The sequence below is a fragment of the Rhea pennata genome, chromosome 3 (assembly GCF_028389875.1).
Source record: "Rhea pennata isolate bPtePen1 chromosome 3, bPtePen1.pri, whole genome shotgun sequence".
Lineage (NCBI taxonomy): Eukaryota > Metazoa > Chordata > Aves > Rheiformes > Rheidae > Rhea > Rhea pennata.
The window spans coordinates 44,514,214-44,536,031 of NC_084665.1; the positions used below are offsets into that span (position 1 = coordinate 44,514,214).

The following is a 21,818-nucleotide window of genomic DNA, read 5'->3' on the forward strand; positions in this document are numbered from 1 at the left end:
TACAAAATCCTTGGTGCATAAATGAAAGTGTTACTGCTTCTTCGCTACCCTCACAGTCATTATAAATCATTAAAACACATAACTATCAAAACCATTAAAGATAAGCATATGAAAAAATTAAAATCCCTTCCAACAGCAGTACTTCTGCAGTGCTACAGTACTGAAGAGATTTTCTCTTATCTCAGTTGGTTGTTATATGTAATTTTAAAAGGTTGATTTTAAAGATTAAAGTGGCCTTCAAGTTCTTAGTGTTCTTTCTATTGTTCTCTAAATCTAGGTCATACATCCCTATATTTTCTTCACTGTCGATAACAGCAGTAGTTACATCTCATCCAGCAGTTACCTGCTGGCCTTGTAGGAGGGAGTGTGAGGAGGCAAATGCTGTCAAATCTATTATAGCATTAAATTATTCCAAGCAGCAGGGGCAGACAGGTAATAATGTTATACTTCAGACCTTACTCTCTTAGCATTCAATAGTAGTTTAAACCTTTTAAAGTCAGGTTTTGTTACATGCAAAGTTTTACACCACACTACTAGTCCTGAGTCAAAATCCTGGTTGATTACAACACCTAAAGAAATGGCAGGATTTTGTCCTGTGTTACTTTTGCAGGAAGAGCAGTTGCATCCTGAAAGTCCCCAAAGAGAACCGTTTATGCATTTTGTTCATTGTGTCCATCGCTGCCTCTGCTCCCTGTTGTCTTCTCCTCTCCCCAGGCAGGGCGGAGGGGAGACTCCACGAGGGCAGCCCTCCCGCTGCCACCAGCAACCATTCAACCAGAGCTGGGCTGCAAACATCTGCAGTCTCTTTCACCAAATAGTAAGCAAAGCAAAGCATCCAAGGTCAAATAAAGGTCTTATTTGCAGGTCCCCCTTTTTTTCCTCATAACTATCCATCTTCTCAGGCTTTCATCATCTTGCTGCCAGCACTTTCTTGACTATTAGTTTCTTACAGGTTTTTGTTTGGCACTTGAAAAAAAAATTCAGCTACAACATTGCAGTTCATATAATGCTACCACTGTAACACACTGAGTATTAAGTTCCTTTTTAGACAGATGAAGGTGAGTTAAGCCAGAACTTGGAAAACATGAATAACTAATTAAATGAGACTAATGATTGCTCTGTCCTCAATATCTGAACTGACAGAAAAACAGTGCAATTCTTCTAAATCAAAGCCAAATTCTGCACTGCAATTAACTTTCAACACAATACTGGAATTATCTTTGGCAATTACATTTCTACTGAAGCTTTGACAGGGAAATGATGAAGAAAAACTTCTCAGAAGAAGAAAAGTTATATGCATAAAATACCACCCCTTCTCTCTCCATAATAATGCATTAGATTACCATTAATGGACACAAATACAGTGTAACATCCACTTGATTGTTTATTAAATTTGCAATATTTTTCTTAAAAAACTATTAACCAGAATTTAGCTACAATTTAAGCAAGAGGCTACACGTATGGCAGAAGAGCATGCTAGAACAGTCTTTCTTATCCCCAAGAAGTGGATTCCTTTCTTTCAGTGGGTTAAGCAGTACAGTTGGTCCACAGCATCCTCTGATGAAGTCTCCCTGACATCTTCCTAATTCAATTCACATTAGTGAGGTAACATTAAGAAGCAAAATACTTTGTTAGTAACAGTCTCCAATAAACTGTTAATTGCTATAAATATTGATTGAAAAACCAGATAGCCCCTACATAACTTAGGACTCTTTTCTCCTTTCATGCTATAAGCATGCTCAAAACCATGCTTGCAGCCTTCCTGACCCAATAAAATAAGGATTTATTCAGAATTTGTCAACATTCAACCTCCACTCCAGTTTAAAGCCACTGCAAACTTGGAGCAGTCAAGTGGCTGCCAAGTCACAAGGACGTCAATCAAAGCACAGGAATCTCTGTTAGGAAATGTACGCTAATAGGTCTATCATCTTCCAAACTAAGGACCAGAAATAGTTATGAAAAAAATGTTATATAGAGTATCAGTATGCTGATTAGGCTACAGGAAAAAACTATTCAAAAAAATGTAAAGTCTAATTTGAGTCACATTATTCCCATGCATATTTACACCACCATACAGGGTTCCACATTTTAAACTCTGAAATATGCAAAATAAATCTCTATAAAATTACAGATTTTCTGTGGTATGACCTGTCCTTCTTTCTTTCATAGATGTGAATTAAGTTTCTTCTGTCCCTTTTCCTCCTTCACCATGAGCTCTTGCTAAAGACATTTCCACTTGTTAGCATTTACAATCTGTTAAAGAGCTTGGCATAACTCAAGAGCTGCCTGTGCATATCTGTTTAAGTTCTTCTGGGAGCACTGAAACCAGTAAGGCCTGACTTTCTACAGATTTGGGTCATATATCTCCTCTTCCATGCTGACTTTCGCAGTGGTGCTTGAAAATGTAACCACATTATAGGGCACAAAATGACAGTTTGAGAGGTGGGGGGAATTTTAAGAAGTGCTGTGAATGCTAATACTATAACATCCCAACCAATTTGGAAATAAAACCTAATTACTTCTAAAGAAGGAGAGAGTAAAACCGCATTATTCCAGAAAGGCATTTTACTTAATGCAAAAACGTACAACTAAACCGTTACATTATACGATTTTAAAAGCAAACATTAAGCCACGGTTGGTACTCAGAAAGGCAGCTCCAGAAAGAGCTCTGCTCTTGGCACTCTCCTACTTTTCCTTCCCTATGTAGGAACAATAATACCTACTTGGAGACAAATCTCTGTTCACCTCAAACCCCCTCACCCAACTAAAGTCACGATACAGCTATATACACCAACACTCATTTCATTTGTCATGCCCAGTTAATTTCAAAAGATAGATATCCACTTTATGTGGATTGTTGGTAAAAGAAAAGGAATCATCAGAATTTAGAAAAATCAACACTTCAACAATTTCAGTACAAACATCTCCCTAAATTCACCCTACTGATGAGCATGGGGTTAGACTGCTCTAGAAACATGCCAAGAGGAAAGTAATATGTAACAAGCTTAACCTGTCACATCACTAAAATGTAACGGGGAAAATTGTACAGTACTGTAAAAAAATTGGTCCAGTATTCTACAAAACTAAAATCACTCACTCCACTAGCCAAAGGGGGGGGGGGAGGGAAGTATCATTTTTAAGTATTCTTCAATGGATGATAACATGTTCTGCTCTTACATCCTATCTGACCCTCACACTGCCCAAGCATTAGCTATAATAAAAGACCCTTACTCTACTCGTTGCTGAAATTTCTTGCTTCCTAGGGCTTGCTGTGAGATTTCTACTGCTTCTCAACATCTAAGCCTCAATTGTGTTAGCAGTGATAGTGATTGCTATAGCAAAGCTAATGAAATTTGCACATTTTTATGGACTGTGGTTTTCCAAAATCGGCATCTATTAACCAAATGATTATTGAAGTTAATAATCAAGCTTTAGAAATGAACATACCCAAGCTTGCAGAAGAATCAAAAGAAACATCAATCTACATACCAAACTGGCAAATAAACTGTACACAATAAATTTAACTTAGCCTAATGCTGTATTTCTATTTTAAAAAGTCATAAAGTATGCCTAAAACAAGAATTCATGGTTCTCTGTAAGCATAATTCAATAATCACTTGCATACATTAGAAACCCAATGGCATTTTTTTTTTATTAAAGTCAGACCACCTCCTATTACTTATTCAGCAATAAAACATTCCCCTGTATACTCCCTGCACAGACAAAGTGATGGAGCATGACGTGGGGAACCCTAATTCCTGTTTTGCCCTGAGAAAGCACAGATGATAGCATGCTTGACTTCACAAAGCCTTCCTCCATCTAGAGTGGCTCTTCCCTACAAAAATTCCCAGTCATACTTCAATAGGTTATTTTAAATTTCATATACTATCAAGCTGCAATGAAAAATAAGCAGCAAAATAACTGGTTTAATAGAGGCTCTAATCTGGAGTGACAAACTGAAAATAAATGACCTAATCTGATCATGATTATTACTATAGTAAAGCTGTATTAATAAAAATCATCTGCCAGGGTTTTAACCTATAATGAACTGTTCCCTCTTCTGAATTATAAATACTAATAACTTCCTCAAAGATAAGTCAGTTGAAAAGAAAATATTTCCCATCATTCAGTAAGATTTTTTCATATTTAATAATATAAAACTTGAAAAATTTCCAGAACTTTAGGCAGAATATAGGTTATAAAACTCTTTATGGCCTGGATCTAAAACTTAGATAGAGATTGCCTAGAATCAAATACCAGGTTCTAAATCAAATAAATGTTCATCTAAAAAACAATTACTTATGCAAAACTATAATCCCAAGATTTTTTCCCTCCCCCTCTCTTAGGCTCCAAAACCTGTTTTTCCAGAGATCTGTGCGAAGGGGTGAATTCTGCCCTCAACTTCAAAAGTAAATGGTGATGGATGAAATCAACTTTTAAAGTCAATGACAGGATTCAAGATTGACATTCACATCACTCTATAAATAAATATTTTAATCCACCTCAGAAATTCTGATATTTTGACATTTTGCAGATTTTAAATCTACATGTACTTATATATGAATTCCAAATTGCCTTCCAAATGATTTCAATACAAAGGACTTGAGGATAAGTACAGGATGGGGAAAAAGCAAGTCATCCTCTTTTTTGATAATAAATTTATTTCTTTTTGCAACACAGATTTGGAAAATATGTGGAAAGAGGGAAGACAAACTTTTGTTATGTGCTCCATGTGAAGGAGAATACATGCAAATAATACACTCTGACTGCCAAACTATAAGGGCTGCTTCAATTTCCCCTCAGCACCCGCTATGATACACATCTGTGCTTCTAAGGTCAACATGCATTTACTGTCTCTGCATGGATGATGCTCCTTCAGTATTTCCACCAATAGTAAGTTACCTTAGTCTGGCACAAGACCAACAAAATTAACTAGGGAAAGGAAAAGATATCATGTGATAAGCCTGCCCATGGAATAGGTCTATCAGTGAACAGACTCCTGAGAACCCATACAACGATGGCTTGGATACCCAGAAGGACTGGCCCCAATTCAGAACAGTCAGGCAGTCTCAAAACAAAAATAAAACAAAACAAAAACCAGCACCCCACTCAGCAGTATCTCCAAGTTTATGGTACAAATGCTTTGAGAGGTTACTAAATACTTAAAAGAAAAAACTTTTTTAAAAAATTGTTTCTAAATCAAAAACAATGACTGCAATCAAAATCAGAGGGTCACAAATACCAATAAAGACAGCTTTCTCAGTCTGAAACAAATTTCTAACAGTGAAAAGTCTGTTAAATTTGTTCACAATATTTTTTGCTAAGTAAAAAGATAGTTACTTCTACTGCAAAAAACTCAATGATTTTTAAACAAGCAGTAAATATTCAAGATTATTGTTTAAATTGTGTGAGTTTTCTTGAATGCAATGCGAGAAATGTTAAGTGAGTCTTTTTTTTTTTTTGACAATTTCTTTAACAATCCTAAGTATAATCCAAATATATTTAGCTGAAATCAACAGCCAGACAACATAGAAGTGTACTAATAATGGGAAGACTGTCTTACAGTCCCAGTAGTCTGTTCATCTGCTCGATCATTCTACTCCAGGAAATAAAATGTTGTCTAGCAAGAAATGTTAGAATCACAATTTCCTACATCTTCTGAAAAACCTCTGATAGGGATTGTATCTGAATGAATACTAATCCTATCCATCATACATAAAACACAGAATTAAAGTCTATCTTGATATACTATCTACTTAAAACACACACATACACACACCTTCCATGACGTACTTGTTGAAGTCAGGTGAAACAGAAGCTATCTGAAAACTCTGAACAGAAAAATAGCACCCACTTCTCCCAAGATGCCCTGCAGATCTTCCTGCTGCTGCAGCAGTTGCTTTCCCCCTTCCTTCCTCCCTTGTTATCTGGGTAGCCAGCTGGACTCAAACCCAGGACAGAGATGGGCAGTAATACAGGGGCCTGCTCCTCTTAACCAGGAGATATGTTCATGTTTTATTTAGTGCTCTCAACTATAACAGATGGAAAGCACAGAACCCAGTTCTCTCCATAGAGAACCATGGATGGCAGGAAGAAAGGGAGCTTCATTTCTACAGTTCCTCCAGGTTTGACCAGAAATTAGCAGATTTTTAGTGTTGTAACACCATCTGAACAAGTAAAATAAAAAAAAAGCTACTTAACATTGGTTTTTCCTCACTGTTTCTTCAACAAGGAAGTACAACTCTGTGAAGCCTACAGACCATTTCACTGCTCAACTCCAGCTCACTCTGTGGTAAGCTGTACCTTTTCCTCAGTTCTGTTTTTTACAATTATTTCATCCTTTAATCCATTTCATTCTGTCTGAAGACTGAACTGCACACTCTAAAGATGGCTAGGAGGCCTTTTTTGGTTGGGGGGGTTGTTTTTTTAATGAATCATCTAGCACAAAGGCAGCCGTCATCCTCCACCGAGGTTTGCAGCAGTTACTGTATTAGAGACAATAATTCTCTCCACGCTGCTGATGGCAAGTGTCTCAAGAGAGCCAGAGTCCTTTTAACCAGCACACCAGGGTGAATATAAAGACACACTTTTCAAGAGTTTCCTGTAAAATATTGAGAAGCTGGCAGATTAGACCTGAGATTTTAAGACTAACTTTTTGCCATGAGTCAATTTGGGAGAGATATAGCTGCCAGGAAAGCAAGCTCTCTGGCAGTGGAGACTGTCTAAAGACTTCTTGCTAGAGGCAGCTGAAGTAGCCAAGAGTCTCAGGGTGGGGGGGGGGGGGGAGGAAATCATTGAATTTATACTTTCTCCTACATCACTTGTCTGCTTCTTTTCTGATACTGTTACAAAGTAAACAACATAAGTTTCTGAAGATTGGAGATCTTTGATTATTTTTTTCCACACACTGAGAAGTAAGACCAAAGGTAACTTTATAGAAAGAATTCCTCTAACACTTGCCATTCAATGTATCAACATGCCATTTCACCATAAATGTTGCTAGAACATAAAAATACGTTTGCCTGTACTATAGTGAAAGGAATGGGAAATACCTAGACACCATTCTTAAGAAAGCCGGAAAGAAGTTATTTCATAGGCAGTCAGCTAGAAGCTACAAAATGCAGTCAGGTACAACACGTACATCATGAATCATAGAGAGAGAATCAAAGGTTTTATCTCATTTACTCAGCTGCACTTTACATAAAGGTATTTATCTGGGCCACATGTTCCTGAAGACTGGAAGCACTATTTGAAGAGACAATGCAGAGGAGCTCCATCCAAAGACTGAAAGATTTCAGCCAACATTTCTGTTGTTACAGATCTTTTAACTCACTCAGGCACATGTTACAGATTTGCATCCATTTCTGAGGTCTTTTGCTCTGTAAACCAACAAATGTATTATCCTCTTGTACATCCTTTATGCATTTTTTCCATCATTTTCCATCATCTTCCCTGACATAGCATAGGTATATTATATCGGATCTTTTTGCTTTTTGTGAGAGCTAAAAACCTCACTGCTGGGCACATACCAGATAACACTAGCAAAGTGTTTCCTTCACAGCCAAGTTACATAAATGATTTTCTAGTACAGGGACTGGTCAGCAAAGTGTGCCTGGTGCTTTACAGATGTAAGCAGATGTAGCTACTCGAATATTAAAATAAATAAAAATCTTGAGTCTCCATTATCTTTCACCATTATATGATTTACATTTGTGCAAAATAAAACTCAGACACACTGCCCTACACTCACTCTATACTCATTTTCTGTATTAATGACTCCAGCAAGATGAAAGGTAGTAGACAAGTCACAGCTATTTGCATTGCAAAATGTAAGTGAAGAAGCAATTCCATTAAAAGTTTCTCTGTATCTCAAATGTTAAGTTGAGCTACTGTACACTTCAGTCTAGTCATTGCAAAGAAGCAGAGGTAGAATCTACCTTCACCTGCACACACAGCTTACAAAGGCACCAAGAAAAAGACTGCAGATATGACTGCAGAAAAAGAATTAGCACTGAAACAACTGAAGGAAAAGAGGAAAGGCAGAGTACCTTATTGCACATCACTTCATTGCATTTCACCAGCAGATATCCTGTCTTGCCAGGTGCTTCCTCCGTAGGACACAGTGCTTGAGGCTCCTCACAGCCTCACGGACATGGAAGAATTCCATTTAAAAGCCCCCAAGGTAAAACACCATTGACTTCATTTCACAAACAGGGAAACTGAAGCAAGACAAACTTGAGGTAAAATGACTAATTCTGAGGATCCAAGACACATTGTCTAGAAACGGTGCTTTGGGAGTACTTAACCATCAGCTTACATATTACTAACACATCTAACATTGGCTTCTGTGGCACTTCCCCAAATCAGTCCAAGTATTTCACATTGGATCACCCACAGAAACATCTCTGAGAAGTTTGTCTAAAGCTGCTCACTGTTGCAGAGGACCAGTGTACAAGTTGCACCTATGGACACCAAACCCCAGGGCATCCTCCTCTGCACTGCCCACCCTCCAAGCCAGCACTCTAATTGGAGCTAACAGGCAAGTGCTCATACCTCCTAGTGACAGCTACTTAAGATGGTCTGCAACAGTGCAATTTAAAAGAAGCAAAGGGTAAAACCTAGAATTCTAAGTTGAAAAATTACCATCCAAATTTGTTTTTTTAAAAAAGGTAAGCAGTAAATTTAGTTTACCAAGCAAGCCACGTGATCACCTCATGAGAAGTAAACTATTGTATTCTGCTACTGCAAGTAATTTTATTTGATTTTGGAGAGCAGAGAGTCTCTTCAGGACTTTGTTATTGCTTTTTAGATGTACCTTCTTCAACCAGGTTTACATAGCTTAAATTATAAATCAACATTGCAATTACATTTCAGCTACATGGAAAAAAATCATTTATTTATATTTTTATGCAAGCTTATTTGATTTTTAAAATAATCTGACTTATGGATCAAACTATTTTAACACTGATAGAAACACTTAAAAGACAAATCATAACAATTCCCAAGCAAGTTTCATAGACATGCAGACAGAAAGCCAAGTTTATCAGGGTGTTTCCTCATGCATTCACTGAGGGTTTTAAAACTGAGCAAGCATCACGCGCATCATTTTTGGGCAGGATGGGAAAATCGTACTTTTCTTGCTGATGTAGTGAATTTGGAACAGTTGATAGCTGACAAACAGAAATTAAGAACAGCTTCAGAAGTTGTGGGTTTCAAGGCACAGAGCTCAAATCAATATTGCTTCTCTGGAAATCCAGTGGTGTCTTAGCAAACAGAGTGTGGGCAAACACTATAGGGGCCAAGTTCAGAAAACACAGTCTACATGTCGGTATAATTCACAGAAGTCACAAGTGGGAATAAACTTTCCAAATATATTCAAGGTCTTAAAATTAAATATTTGAAAAACTTGCTTTTTGATGAATCAAATAGCCAGACTTGAAGTCAAACTGAATACAGTCAATTAAAAAAGAAACATTCAACTAGGCAACTTTGATCTTGGCTGGACAGGAAGAAACAAAAATTAAATCCTCCATTTTATTCTTCATTTTTCTACAGTCAGGCAATAATAAGACAAAACATAAGAAATATCTAATATTTACTTAAACAAGTAATGGCTTTTATTATGAAAAGAAGAACTTACCTCTCAAAGTGCCACTCAGTTATCAGTGTTGTCCATGCCAATACATACAGGATTTTCAGAGCATGATATTGTAACAGCATGCGGCTGTAACGACAGTGCTAGTTTAATATTCTTGAGGGGCTTTCTGCCAAATTTGGGAAGTCCAAGAATGATTCAAACTTTGGAATCAGATTTGAACAATGTCAGCATTTGTGGTGGTATATCTGCCTCTCCATTCACTGGGTTTAACATTTATTGATGAACACAGAAAAAACACCAGCCTCGTTTATGGCAGTACTGAGTCTTCCATTACTTTCAGTAGAGCCGGGAATTTACACCACCTCCTTTAACCGTATTGCAGATCACACTTATAGAGTTACAGGCATTAATATCTCCGCTAAAAATTTCCTCTTTTGCCTTCTAACAGCAAAACCTGACCTGGCTATCTGCAATACCAGGAGGAAACCTGTCTCAAGCATATCCTTCACTAAAACCCTCTGCAAACAGTGCTAGACAACCCTGCCTTGTCACTTAAGCAAACAAAAGCTCTTTGCAATGAAAAGGCAGGTCCTTGTTTCCTCAGACAGGAGACGCGCTTACCAGAGCCCGTCCAGTTTAACCTAGCAGCCTCAGTACGACGGCTACTGACAACGCGGGCAGCAGAGAAGCATAAATCACTCGAAACGTGCGGAAGACCAACAGAAGCTGCAGAGGGGCACCGTGCTGTTTCTAAGACACTGTAAAATTTGACTATGTTTATGAACACGCTGCTAGTTTGAGAATGTAACCGGCAGTAAGGATTCTCCTACTTCAGTGTACCTATTGCACATACCACCGCTTTATCAGAACTCTCCGTGACTACGCAGTACTGTTGGCACTGTGCTCTCAAGTCCAATTCTCTATTTTGATCACTCAGGAAAATGAACAAAATTGAAAAAATTAAGGACATATAAGTACAGTACACGCAGGAAGAGACCATAAAGGGTACAATTTCTGAAAACTAGTAAATTTACAATACCATAATTTCAACTGAAATATTAAATCCCAAGTAATCTTAACTGACCAGTGAAAACTAAAATATCGTCTTGATGTGCATATTCTAATCACAACAATTGTACATGTTCATAAGGAGGCACCATTTTAAGTTGGTCCATAAAGAAAGATTATGGATAACCTCCCAGTATCCATTACATATTTTTCTTCCCACTGCCATAAGAATTACTACTGCCTTCCAGATATCTTCATGTTGAGATGAGCTGAGATTACCATTATATAACCATCAGCAGAAGACAAAACTCCAGTGCAAATGGATTTATAAAATCATTCACGTAAAAAGTCTTACGATTTAATAACAATCCAGATGTACACTGTAATACAAACTATCTGATAACCACTCTTATTTTCTATTTGCTCCCTGAACAACTGAAAATTGAAGCAATTTTCACAGACAGATTTGCTGGAAAGCTTTAGGGGGCATTAATGCACTACTATTCCTCCTCCATCCTTCCCCTAATAGCGCACACTTTTGTGGGGCATTCTGCATGTCATGTAACACTCAGTCTGCATTCAAGCTTGTTGATATTTACAGGTCAAGATCAATACCACATGCTTTCAGGGTAGATGACCTATTGTCAAATTGACTTGTAGAACAAATACTTTTGACTTCTTTGTCCCAATACACAGAAAAAATATAATGTGAATGAACTAAAATGTGTTTATTTGCATAAGATAAACAAAAAAACCAATATCCAGCTAACTACAAAAAGCTTACTTTATAGCAGATAACACAACCTGCTATGTTTAAACACTCGAACACATGCAAAAATGGTCCATCTCAACAAGCAAGAAATCAAGCAAAGGCTGCAGGAGGCCTGTATGGATGAACAAGGAGATCCTGATGAAACTCCAACATTAAAAGGAAGCGTGTAAGAGGCAAAAGCACAGGCAGGTGATGCAGGACGAATACAGAGATACTGTTTGAGCTTGCAGGGATGGGGTTAAGAGAGCTAAAGCCCACGTGGAGTTGAACCTGGCAAGGGACATGAAAGGCAGCAGGAAGGGCATCTGTCAGCACCCCAGCAGTAAAGGCAGGCCAGGGGAAACGTGCTGAATGGGGCAGGATCCTGGTGACTAAGGACACAGAAGGCTGAGGTACTGCACACCTTCCTCGCTTCAGTCTTTACTGGTACGACCAGCTCTCAGGAATCCCGAGCCACAGAGACCGGGGGGAAATCCAGAGCAATAAAGACTTATCCTTCGTAGAGGAGGATCAGGTCTGGGATCACTTAAACTGGGCATACAAGTCCCCAGGCCCTGACAAAATGTACCCTGTAAAAAGTACCTATGCACACTTCACTGGAACGATCTTTAACTGAAGTTTAAAATACGTGCACACACACACACACACACACTCTCTCTCTCTCTGAAATAGATAAATGATAATTTATGCACTCCTACCCAGGCAAACAAGAAATACAAACAGTCCAAGAGATGTAAACCAGAAAAAGGAAACAACATTATTCAAAGTGACTACAAGTTGAAAATGATTTATTCTTTAATCACTTGTCAGTAATTAAATATCTAAAATAGATTTTAAGAATACAAGTTTTCTGTGAGTAAAAAAAAAAACCCACAATAAAAAAAAGGCATTTCTGAACTGTCCAGCACAATAACGGAAGAACTTTGAAGGAAAAAAAGATTAACCATTTCTGTTTTTAATGAGGTTATAAAGGGGAAACTGCCTCTACAATAAATTCCTGAAGCAGAAAATATCCTCTGAAAACAGCTGCGATATAAGCTGTAAGGGGTACATGACATGACTCTGTCTATTTGAACATAACCTACAGTGGATCCACTAAATCCGAAAAAGCACCAGTGCACAGACATGAAATTAAACCTGAGAATGACACAAACTAGACGGCAGTCCTATCTTGCAGAAGGACTGCAAATTTATTCTACTATAAGTTATAAACTCCTTTCCAAATTTATCTTTTGGTAATTAGAGATCACCAGAAGATAAAAATAAAGAAAAAGAAGTCAAGAGGAAAAAGAATGCATGAATTTTAACTGAGAAGGTAAACAGACACTGGAACATATTTTCAAAGGAAATTATTAATTCATGATAAAATATTAGCTGTTTAGGGTTTTTGATTTTGTTTTCAAACACATGACTTAGCTTAATCATACCTTAGTGGACTTCAGGCAGTCCCCTTACACCCACAACAAATAACCCTCTGAAGTCATCAAATGCTCAACCTTAGACAAGCAAGAAGAGTATCCCTTGCTGAAGGGTAGAGGCTTGTGGTAACGTAGATTGAAGAGTGGTAGCGGGCTCTGAGCTGCTGTGAGCACAGCTACATCCCTAACTTGTTGAGGCTCAAAGTTCTATGACACTTCCAGGAAAAAGTGAAAAATAAGACAGAAATGTTCATGCCAAGAGACAATATGCTTGAATTGAGGAATGCAGAAGTGACATAAATTGTCTACCTTCACCACTTTCAGATAGCTCTAACATATTCAAGATTTAACTCTAAAACACAGTAGGTACAGCTGCCAGTAAAAATAAGTGAGAGCCCTAGCTTATCAGGTGGTTCGGAGAATATCTTCATCACTGAGCAGATACTGCTGCAAAAGCCTTCAAAGCCCAAAACTGTTTTCCTCAAATGTACAAGAGGCATGTCTCGCAGGTTCCCGGATGAGTAAACTGGAGACACTTTGCTCAGCTCAGACTGGTGTGTCAAAATCTGCCTGAGCTATTATACTATGCTAACATAGAGTATAACTACTGGACTGTACTGAATAGCACAAGTCCGATCAAATCAGAAACACCAAAAGAGTACAATAAAGACTGCAATTCTGTACAGAAAGAGCGATCGACCCTCCCACCCCTACACCACCATGGGAAGAACCAATGTTCTTCCCATCAGCCTAGCAGGGCCAGATAATCAGTATTTCATGTTTCAGACCATGGCTTCTCAACAAACATGGTGAAAAAGGGGGAAGGCAGTGTCACTAATGATCACTTTGGGAAGGCTGCTTCTGCACAGAGGGCACCGCAAGGGAGACAGGGAGCTGCTCCCAAGAGGAGCTGGCAAACCGGTGGGCAAGGGCACCAGCAGCAGCACAGAAAGGTGAAGCAATGACCACTGAGACTCTCAGAGGAAACAGTGACCAAGTTTCTGTGACAATCCACATTTCTCAAGATTTACCCTACAATGTGAACCACATTCCTTCCTTTACAAACAGGCTATGGGAAGAGTTTCGCATGGGAAATGGTATTTTTCCTTTATTATTAAAAGCTACTTCCTTGAAATCGCCCCTACTCGGCAGTCATTTTGTCCCTATTCAAATGACAGTTTGTTATTTTCCACAGAAGCAGCAACAATTTAACGTGGAATTCATGCCTATCCTCTTGAAAACTAGCCAAACCTTTAAATACTGTAGACGCCATTTGAGAATTAAGTATTTATTTCTTATCTTCAGTTATTGTTTAAATGGAGCAGTGATGTAAATGCATCATTCTCCCTATTAGTCTGAGGACATGACAATTACATCTAGCAAAAAAAGGGTACATGTGATCCCTCAGGACATATGCATCCCATTTCAAACAAGCAGGTAGCCTAGTGGCTCAGAAGAAGAAAAAAAAAAAAAGCTGAGAAATTTCAGATATATACAGATAGGTAGGTAGATAGATAAGAGTAAATTTTATTCCTTGACCTACTTGGTAATATGGACTTCTGCATATAATTATGACAAAGATAATGGGCAATTTGCTGTTAGGGCAGAAGGAGGTACTTCATTTTTCCTTTCCCTTTCCCCTTGCCCCCAACCCCAAAAGCTCTAGGTCTTGTCTATGTCGCTTTTTACGATGGGACCAAAGTGATGTGGAAAGCCCAATCCTATAACTTACATAAGAAAAAAGATCTATTGCTAAATTTTAAAACCAGGGTGTCACCCTCAAAAATAAAAACAAAACAACAACCACCAAACAATGGAAAGGATCTCAAGAGCTTGTGTTTCTTTTCTCCTAAAGTTAACAATAATTTTAGACAACCTGGTATTTTTCAATTCTGTCCCTAAGGACTACCAAAATAACCACTCTTCCAGATCTCCAAGCATTAAGTGTCATGACTGGTGGGAATTAATGACCTCCATTTCAGAATACGAGGAGCACAGAGATGTTTGCCGCTTGGATACCACACAGTGCATCCTGCTACTTATAGATGCTGTCATTTGCGGCATGCAGCTACCAACAAAAACAGCTACCAACAAAACAGCTACTGTTTTCTCTCCTCTGCATCTTTGCAGGAGCTGTTCTGAACCCTGTCTGCTGCCTGGGATCACCAATGTACGGTGGGAAGTGAGGAGGTGCAGGGGTGGCACCGCTGGGTTTGTTTGCTGTCTGAGCAAGTTCCCTTCACCTCACTGTCTCTCTAACCTCAGACTGGGAGCTTCAACAAGAGCTGGCATTTCAATACCTGACGGGAAAGAGGGAGCTCATTACCATAAGTAATTTTTAAAACAAACAGAGAAGCAGCAACTATTAATTTTTGTTTCTAATTGAGGTCGAATTTCTCGTTACTATCAAATTCAAGTCAGCAACCCACTTTTAATATTAAATCAATCCAGTTTGCAGTTCAACTTATTCCTTACAGTAAAAATCAAATTAAAAATACTCACACTGCTTCATTACCAATTGTTTACAGATTGCAACTAGCAGAATGAAAAAAAAAAATGTTTTCCACCTCTGAGACTTACTGTTTGAACACTTGCACTTATTAGTTAATGCTTTCCAGCACTCAAAAGAAAAGAGGCCAGTAATTGCTAAGCACCATTACAGCAAACAAAACAAATCCAGCCAGAACACATAAGAGATTTTACTGCCTTACTAACGCAGTATTTACACTGCAAGCTTGCTCTCCACCCTGGTGGAGGGGTGAGTGCTTGGCCATGTCGGACCACGGGCAGCCTGTCCCTGCAGAGCACCACACAGCACGCTGCCTGCTCCCTATTTGCTCTGCTCACCGGCACACTCCCGAAGGCCAGGTTTGAACCACCTCTCACCCTGCCAACACCCCCAGCACAGGTATGCTCGGGAGGCTCTCCTCTGCTGCATGGGAAAGCAGGCAACCTGCGCAGCCTGGAAGATCACACACTGCATAGTCATCTTATTACAGTCTTACCTCTGATTTCTGGTCATGGCTATTGGTGACTTCTCAGGCCAGCAGCTAAAGAGAGACCTGCACAGCACAACTCCAGGAGGTTTTTTAAGCTACTTCTCAGCCGCATCATCCTATCAAGCACACAAGAGCAGCAACATCTTGAAGGGTCAAAGGAAAGGACCAGAATCTAGACCCTGTAAAATGTATGAGTGCCTGGTCCATGTTTCTCCCCCAAAGCACACCCCTTTCCCTCCAGCTAAGGGTGCATCTCTTTGCGGCACGCTGAATCTCTCTGCCCAGGCAGCAGCAGCCAGCTGGGCACCGCTATAAACAAGCCGACCCCCCCAGGACTATTTCAGTGGGCCTCATAAACCTAAGCCTGGCCATATGAACCCGCCATCGGAGTACCAAATCAAAACCATGGAGCAGGGAATCCATCAGGAATCAAAATTCCTCCAAGCAGAACGATTCCAACACAGTGAAGAAAACGCAATAAGCAAAAAGTAATGACTACTTTTCAGGTGAAATCCATAAGGGCGTTAGACAGTACTTTTAATTCCCCACATGCTTTCTGGGAAAGCCTCCAAGGGTCAGGAAGCCTCCAGAGAGCAAGGCTGCATCCAGATCCAACTGTTGGGACCAGGGCTTCTAAAGGGCAGGAAACCTACAATTGCAAATTTTTCCACTAAAGCTCAAATTAAGAATAAATAAGAGAAGAAGGTGGGTGGAGAATGTAAAATTGTCAAAGAAATACATGAAGAAATCAGGTTATTTCTGCACATCCTTTTTCTTCAAAGATTGCTTCTGTTGTAAGGATGAATGACAATTTTTAAATAGTTTCTTCCTTAAAAAAAAAAAAAAATGAAGTCTTGTTACAATCATTTTCTGTTCAAAAAGTTTTGCTTGTTCCCTCAAACTTGAGAAAGATTTACAACTTGTTTTCGCTCTGTTTCTTTTTTTAGTAGCAAAGAGAAAATGCAAAGAGATATGAAGAAAAGGGAAAAGGAAAAAAAGCAGAAAGATGGATGCAAAATTTTGATAATTGAAAACATTACTGAAATTTTTAAATACTGAAGCTTCTGTATAAGTCAACAAAAATTATTACAGTTTGACAAATACATGCAGTAATATTTGATTTATGATTCACTGCCAGTTTCAATACTAGAACTAGAGATCATCAAATAGAAGTCACATAAAGTAGCTTCAAAACAAATAAAAGGCGATACTTCTTCAAGAACTATGCATTTCAACTGCAGAACTCAATCTGACACAAAATTCAATGTCACTATTCCCGAGTCAAATTCCCTGAGCCACAAATCAGTATGTGCTGACAGCATACAGCAGAGATACATAAACTATATTCTTGTCCTGTTCTTTCACTGTCTCCTTGGTATCTGCTACTGTGGAGACACAATACTGAGCTAAATGGACCCCTTGGTCTGAAATACTACAGTTATTTTTATGTTCTTACATAATCTAGAGTAGATAAATACAGGCAACACATAAAGGCACTACAATTCAGGATAAAATCATTCTAGCTTACTGCTCTGGGAGCACTCACGTGGAATACAGTAAAAGGTGTATGTATTTTTAAAATACGTTAGCAAAAGTTCAAGCCTTAAAATGGTTTTTCTTTTGAGACAGCAAACACTGTTTTAGTCTGTTGTTCATGCTTCCTGAATTAGGTGGACCTGTAGCATTAAATCTTAAAAGTGCATTCCTACATAGATTTCTTTTAGCTATTCAAGTCATTAATTTGCATTTTGAAGACTACAAGGAGGGAAAAAATAATTGTGCTATCACAAGTGTCCAGTAACAGTCAAAGACAACTCCACATAATCTCGATGCATAATACATAACTACACGAAGATAATATAGGGCCTAACAAATGATATAGCCTATAAATTAGTAAGAGCAATTGCATAGAGGATTTTTGTTTGTGCGCTTTTTTTTTTTTAGTAAAAACTATTTTTATGGTATCTTTCCATCACCTAAAGTGAACTAAATACTTGGGCAACCTTACATAAGGCATTTTAAGTGTGAGTCATCTGTAAGTGCACTCTTGCATACTAAATAAGCTGAAAACAGTTGGTACTTCATGCTGAGTGACACCCCTGTTTTGCTTAAATCTTTGAATTCCATCTTCATATGGTATTTCTGCTCATTTTAGAAACCCCGTACATTACAGGTTGCATATCTGTGCTTCTGTTTGCCTTTTTTATTCAACAGTACAGTTCTGCATTCAAATTTCAGGTGAGTCAGAAAAGTCTAGAGAAAATCTAGAGTCTTAATTCTCACTGAGAACTAAACACAACCATAAAATAATCCTTTATATCTCTTCCAAAACTGCTGTGTACCAACTTAAAGAAAAGAGAGAAGATATGATTGTAAAAACATACTTTCACTATACTGAAACAAAATTTGAAAGTCTTGATCTATGTGAAACCTACTGAAGCTTGCTTCCACGAAGCAAGGAAAAATTCAATTGTGTTAACTCATCAAAAATGCTTCTCTTACTCAATTTCCAAATACTGATTTACCAGAAAACACTCTAAGGTCTTCTTAATTCATTGCCTTTCAATATTTTGCACTGTTCAAAAAAAAATGACCACACGTAACAGCATCAAACTGAATTGCTACAGAATGCACAAACTCTAGGAATGAATTACCACCGCTTGAAATATTGCATTCAAAATCTCCTACACTAATGATAATACATTAAATACAAACCCAGGAACCCATTAGCTAGCTACAAAAATTGAGGGGTTTACTTATAGAGTGAAAATTAAGAGTTTTATTTATGCCATTATTAAACAACCTTCATTTTCATTACATACATCTTCAGGCCTAAAGTTTGATCATACTTCATCGTAGCAAAGTACTCCATGCTTTGTCTCCTTAAAGAGATATATCTTCTGTTTACACAAGATGGCCGCAAAGAAAAAACTTTTAACCAAGTCCATTAGTCAGCACAAGTTAAAAAAAAAAAAAAAAAAAAAAAAACCTCACTGACCACCTATAATAGAAGTATATAGGCAACATAGGGAATAACACGATAAGTCAATGAACTAATCACAAAACATGAAACAAAATACATTTTGTATGCACACAGAGGAAACAACTTAAAAAAAATTCCCTCCAGAGTCAACTCAGATCACCTTGGAAACATGCTCAGAGAATTCGCATCTTTAGTCAGTACTAATTCCAAATTCTTTTCAGGCCTTCTGGAAATTCTGACTTAGGCCAACCAATACTTCCCTCACAGCACAGAATAAGAACTTTTCAGTCTAGGTTCCGTCTGACATTTGAGAACCATTTGTAGTTGAAACAAATAATGTGTGGCACGTGCATCTACAAAGATAATACAGCCACCAAACCTCCCTTCTCACAATTCATTGCTGGAGCAGATCTATTACTTATCCGTTCACACTTGAAAAAACAACACACAAATTGGTTGCTATTTCCACTCACTTTTAAGTAAACACTATTTCATGTATTATAGTATGTGAGGATATGTAAGCTCCCATACCACTCAGTAAATGGAGACTCAGTACTACCATGTCACATAGATACATGTTTTATAGCTATTTCTTGACTATGGTTTCTCAATAACTTTCTCCCTCGCTTTTTGGGGTATTTTTTTCCCCTTTCTTTAGCAATAGCTTCTCAAAAACAACTTCCTTTTCCCATAAGTACTTCTCCTTTTGTTTTATTCTGATATGCCATAAACACAACACCATAATATATGGTCTACTAAATTCTATTTAAAATTAATTATTACAACTACAGACCAGGGAATATCTGCTATTTAAAGCTTTGAATTCAGCAACTGCAGTATTTTTAGTAGTGTTACACACTTTCTACAGAGATATTTTCACACATTTCTGGTAAAAACCGCCCTATGAGCTGCAAATAGTCACCTTTTTTTGTCCATTCTTCTGTCCATTAGACCTTGACTCTGCGCACTGACTTCCAGCCTCCTCTGACATCACGTCCAAAGTACATTGTGCACACATGTGCCAACTTCAACGGCACAGCTCTCGAAAACCTATATGCTATGTCAACCCAAGCCCAGAGAAGCCCCAAACGAATCCCAGATGTCCCCTCTGTTGCGGGAAACACTACTTGGTTTCCTTCTGTCACCTGTCAGCATTCTTCCCTCTTGCCTATTTAGAGGTTCTGCACTTCCCAGCAGCAAGCGTGACTCACTGTGTGTTAGTCCAGCAGCACAGTGGGGCTCTCGCCTCAGCTGAGCCCTCTGGGCACTACGCAGTACAATCAATGAAAATAATAATTGATTTTGTCCCTTGCTTCCTATTGCACCTAACAGCTGTAATCTTTGCTTCAACAACTGAAGGTACATTGAAACTTCTCAGGTCTTGTCTCACTAACAACTCTGCCTGTTCTTGCCCTCTCCTCCAACCAAGAGCATCTTAGCCAATTGTTCACGAAAGACACAACAATTTGTTGGCTATCTTCAAACCTTAACCCAAAATGTATTTACTTCAAGTATTCTTTCATTACCTATCTAAAACGTCCTATGCCACTTTAAATACATAGGCTAAGGGAGCAAGAAGTAAATGTAATAAATCTGTTTCAGAATTGAAATGCGTGTGTTCCATGGGAAATCACTTTTTTTTTTTTACATATATGTTGATTTAGATCTTATCAAGCTTAAGGATAGCAAGAAGCCCCTAAATGGGCCAGATCAGCATCAGAGCTCCCAAACCAGACTGAGTGGTTTCATTTATTTCAATAGATTCCTATACATTAATATCCTACCAAGCAGCCTTAAAAAAATCCTAAATTAATACAGGAAAATGATCAGGAAGAGATGTCCATGTATTTCTGCCCACGCTCATATGTACGTATGCCTGCACACACAAGTATATACACACAGCGCCAAAGCTCTTGTGGCAAGATTTGTGTTTTCTGCCAGCATAGTCATCACAATCATCTCTGCACTGATCACTTAAATATAGCAGTACCTACCGCTGGAAGGAAAATACAAACCTCTACCATGTAATCATCCCTAACGCAGCTTCTTAAACTCCTTTATGGATACCTCCCTCAAAGATCAGATGTGAAGGTGAATGAATCACAGGCAACTTGTGCCTTTTTAAATGACTACAGAGAATATACTTTGAGCAAAACTAAGTACCATTTGGATTAAACTATAGGCAGATTATTTATGCTTTTCATCACATCATTACCACTTCATTGCTGCCACCAAAGCAGCTTCAAACATTAAAACATTTTTAGACTGCTGAAGTGGTTGCATTGTACTGAACTGAGATAGAAAGCTAGAAATGTTCTTTGCAGATAGCTAGAACACAAATTTCATTTATATCTTTTCCTAAAATATAACTGTTTTATGGTAAAACATTACTACCATGGCTGAAATTTTTTATTCTAACTACACTTGAAAAATATGCATCTTCAACATTCATAAAATAAAACACTTTTCTGGATGGGAAGTAGCACGTCCAAAAAATATTATAAAAACTTCATACTGCTCGTATCACAACTATTCCTATTACATTTCACACTTATACATGCAAGGAAGTACACAATGTTAATTGATTAGATATTTATTATGAAGTATGGAATATGTTATCTAAGTATTATTGCTAACACTGAAATAGCATTTCCCCTGTAATTCACTGCACAATGTCTAAATCTAAATTTTGAGCTGAGAGACTTAAGTATCACATGTAAAACTAGACACTAGGAATAATTCCACTGGTGAAAAAGAAAGAATGAAATCCAGGTCACTCTTAATAAAAAAAAAAAAAACTACCTTGTTTTGTTCATTAAAGCCACACTTCAAACACTTGATCTTATTTCACTCTTGAAAGAAAAAGACGCAATCTTCTATATGCCCACTTTTCTTCAAACTGGGAAAATCTGACATGCTAAATACTTTCCTTTTTCTTCCTTCTTCCCCCAAAGCTTATCACATTAGTGGTCTCTTCCTTTCAGCAGTCTCAACTTCTCCACGGTTTTGTAAGTGTCCTCCCTCACCAGAAAAGTTAGTC

At 38.1% G+C, this 21,818-nt stretch overlaps 1 protein-coding gene across 5 annotated transcripts in view; it reads right to left on the bottom strand.

Annotated features, from left to right (window-relative positions):
- The window catches only part of RYR2 (ryanodine receptor 2), a 444,114-nt gene that overhangs the window by 404,643 nt on the left and 17,653 nt on the right, over positions 1-21,818 (bottom strand). The window lies entirely within an intron of this gene.